This window comes from Dendrobates tinctorius, unplaced genomic scaffold, assembly GCF_039654945.1.
Source record: "Dendrobates tinctorius isolate UK_male_01 unplaced genomic scaffold, ASM3965494v1 ptg000015l, whole genome shotgun sequence".
In the NCBI taxonomy this organism is placed as follows: domain Eukaryota; kingdom Metazoa; phylum Chordata; class Amphibia; order Anura; family Dendrobatidae; genus Dendrobates; species Dendrobates tinctorius.
The window spans coordinates 39,459,580-39,463,329 of record NW_027361683.1 but is presented as its reverse complement, the minus strand read 5'-3'; the positions used below and the strand labels follow the sequence as shown (position 1 = coordinate 39,463,329).

The window sequence follows — 3,750 nt, the reverse complement described above, 5'->3', positions numbered from 1 at the left end:
GGGGATTTTGTGCACCATTGACAGTAACTATTAGGGGAGATAGTGGTACTCAGGGGTATACGGATAGTTGGCCTGGGAGCTGCCTGAGTCAGAAAAGTAATTGGTGTTATTTGTTGGCCTATACTCCGTTGGCCGCTGCTGTTGGGTGGGTGGTGTGGGTCGGAACAGGTTAAAAACGCCCATTAAAATATTAGTGTATGATGCTATTGGAGCAGGGTCCTGTAAAGCAGTGATTGACATCTGCACCATTGTCATTAATATAGACTGCCTCTCCGGTGTCAAGCTTCGAATTTTATTGGCAATTGTCATGCCGAAGAAATCAAATTCATCCTCGCTTGTGGTTTTTTTAATCAAATCTAGTGTGTCCGAGGATGCCTTTAAGGTGGTGTCAATGTGTTTTTTTTTGGTTCTTTTTTTGCTCGGCTCTCCAGACACCGGAAAGGCAGTGGCTACACATGCTTCTGAGGAACCCAATGGTTCATCAGCTGCAGAAACAGATGTTTCGGCAGCTGATGAAGATGGGGCTACATCAGAAGTTGTGTTGCGACATGGTGCCGAGATGTCACCTGCCTCACAAGACCCTGCTCCATCTTCTGATTCATTGACGTTTTCAATTATGTTCCCTTGAGTGCTGTTGAGAGAAAAAAGAAAAACATGAGGATTAAAAATTACATATTTTATTCGGACAAACTGTTTGGCCAACTACAAAAAAATTTCATGACAACTGCGGTGCCCCATTTTACATTGCATGATTATAACGCATGTTTGTATTTTACTCATTTGGAATCAGTGCGTGCTATATATACACAGTGCAAATTATCTTTGCTGTCAATCAGCGCCAACAAATGGCAGCGAAACATGCAGTATTGTTAGAAGCTGCTGCACATGTCAGAATTTATTGGAGCTTCACAAGCACTTTATAACGCATAGTGAAGATGTCCAATAGAGACCAAAAGTTCTTAGACATCTTTTCATTCAAAGACTTTTATGTATTTTCATTATAATGAAAATTGTAGAATCAGTACGAAGGGAGTATACAATGACAAAGGTGAACGGATGGACTTGCAATGCTTGTTTAACACCGTGTAGCATGGAGGAGGAGGTGTGATGCTGTGGGGGTGCTTTGCTGGTGAAACTGTTGTGGATTTCGAAATGTATGGCATTGTGAACCAGCATGGCTACCACGGAATCTTTAGGCGGCATGCTCTTACATCCGGTTTGCTGTTCGTTGGGACATAATTTGTGTAGTCAACAGGACAATGACCAGAAACACACCTCCAGCCTGTGTAAGGTGCTACGCTAGATGACCTGGCCTCCACAGTTACCAGACCTAAACCCAAACAAGATGGTGTGGGTTGAGGTTGGCCCGCAGAGTGAAGTCAAACAAGTGCTAAGCATCTGTGTAAACTCCTTAAAGACAGGTGGAAGACAATTTCCAAGGAGTAACTGGAACCATCAGTGTGCTAAGCATTTCAGAAAATTAAAAAGATGTAAAATTTCTATATCCGAGAAGTAATTGAAATAAAGAAAACTGTTTGAATGCGGTATTTTTTTTTGGCGTAAACTTACCTTCGCAATGTCCGGCTGGTGATGAGAAACTGAAGTTCTTGGAAGTACGGAAATGTTCTGCTGGTTGGGGATGCGCCACTTTTTTGACAGCTGGCAATGAATTTATTAAACCTGTCCCGAACCGAACGCCAACGTTGTTTGACATCACTGTCTACAAAAGAAAGACAACAAGATTTTTACCACCTTTTTTGCTTTAATAACAAGTGAGAACAAAAATAATCCTGAAAAAGTTAGTTACCAATTTGTGACTGTGTGGCTTTTGTAAAGGAGTGCCAGTCAGGGTACAGATCACTTAAAATTTTGGCCCAGCAACGATCCCTGTTGCCACGATCTTTGTACAGCCTGTCTGCCGGGTCCCAAAGGGATGGGTAATCACGCACCTACACACAAATAGAAAATGGAATTAGGAACTATATCAGTTACACTAATAAAAATCTAAAAAACAAAAATTTACATATAAGCCATAACAACTAATTTAGGTAGTGAGCACTGATATTGCATAGCTACTAAAAGTAGCCATACGTTAGCGGCTTCATATTTTTCGAATGTGAGTGAGGGGATAATACTCATTGCCTTTTCATAGGCTATTAATAACAACCCGCAGTTGTCTGCGTTTCCTTTCTGAGTGCAAACTTGTATGTAGATGCAACGTCCACCCTATATTTTGGTGCCAGAAATGCATAGCAGACAACTATGGGATGTTAAATGGAGGCTGGGTTGGGGTTCATAAACATGGCCTGTTTTGAGGCTCTGATTGGCCACAGTTGTATGCGTTTCTTTTCTGGCTGTAAAATTCCTGGGAGGCCTAAAATAATTTTGACGTGGGGTCCCCCTATATTTTTTGCTCAGAAAGGCAAAGCAGACAGCTGTGGCCTAGGCCCCGTCACACTAAGCGACTTACCAGCGATCCCGACACCGATATCAAGGTGTCAGGATCGCTAGTAAGTCGCTATGTGCTCGCTGGTGAGCTGTTACACAGGCAGCTTCACCAGCGATCATCACAGCGATGCCGAGCGGACGGCATCGCTGTCCACCCGTTAAAAATTGTATTAAAATACAAAATCTTTTTATTCTCACCTTCCGATGTCCCACGCAGTATTCCGGCCTATCTTGACGCTACGGTACCAGTGATCCTTTGCGAGAATGACCGCGAGAATGTCACGGTCTCGCGGCAACGACGTCTCGCGCTCATTCGTGCAAAGGATCACTGTGACCGGAGCGTGGAGAGAGGCCGGAAGACTGCGCGGGACATCGTAAGGTGAGAATCACAATATTTTTTCGAGTTTTATTTTTTTTTTTAAACCTGATCGCTGGTCTCCAGCCTGTCACACGCAGCGATGCGTGCTGGCCAGTGGGAGACCATCGACCAAAGAAATGTCCATAGATTTCCCAGAGCGATCAGCGATACCGGCAGGGGTGCCGCTCGCTGAGCGCTCTCACACACAGCGATTTTGCTGGTGAGATCGCTGTTACGTCACAAAAGTTGTGACTATGCAGCTATCTCGCAAACGAGATCGTGGCCTCTCAAGGCAGGGAACAGGGTATTTGTGGGAAGCTTATCTTGCTATTTTAAAAAATTACCAAAAGCTAAACTTAATACGTGCTGTTCCCCCTATTTTTTTGGCCCACAAAGCCTATGCAGACAGCTGCAGGATGATTACCAGGTGTTAAATATCTTGCCGCAGCTGTCTGCGTAGCCATTCAGGCTTTAAAAAAAGAGGGGGACCCCCCCAAAAAAAATTACGTAGGGGTCCCCCATATTTTAGGGCCAGAAAGACTAAGCAGACAACTGCAAACTGATATTTCCAACCTGGGAAGGGGTTAATATCCATGTCCCCTTTCCCAGGCTTTGAAGATCAGCCCACAGCTGTCTGCGTTGCCTTTCTGGCTCTAAAAAAAAGGGGGACCCCCCAAAAAAAATGACGTAGGGGTCCCCCATATTTTAGGGCCAGAAAGACTAAGCAGACAACTGCAAACTGATATTTCCAACCTGGGAAGGGGTTAATATCCATGTCCCCTTTCCCAGGCTATGAAGATCAGCCCACAGCTGTCTGCGTTGCCTTTCTGGCTCTAAAAAAAAGGGGGACCCCCCAAAAAAAATGACGTAGGGGTCCCCCATATTTTAGGGCCAGAAAGGCTACGCAGACAGCTGCGGGCTGATATTCATAGCCGAGGAAGGGG

At 44.6% G+C, this 3,750-nt stretch overlaps 1 long non-coding RNA gene across 1 annotated transcript; it reads right to left on the bottom strand.

The window, feature by feature from the left end:
- Positions 1 to 362: 362 nt before the first annotated feature.
- LOC141076382 (uncharacterized) lies at positions 363 to 2,047 on the bottom strand. The gene is made up of 3 exons (XR_012227475.1): positions 1,808 to 2,047; positions 1,570 to 1,720; positions 363 to 631 (listed from the first exon to the last, which is right to left on the bottom strand). It is a non-coding gene; the product is annotated as an uncharacterized lncRNA (long non-coding RNA).
- Positions 2,048 to 3,750: the final 1,703 nt, after the last annotated feature.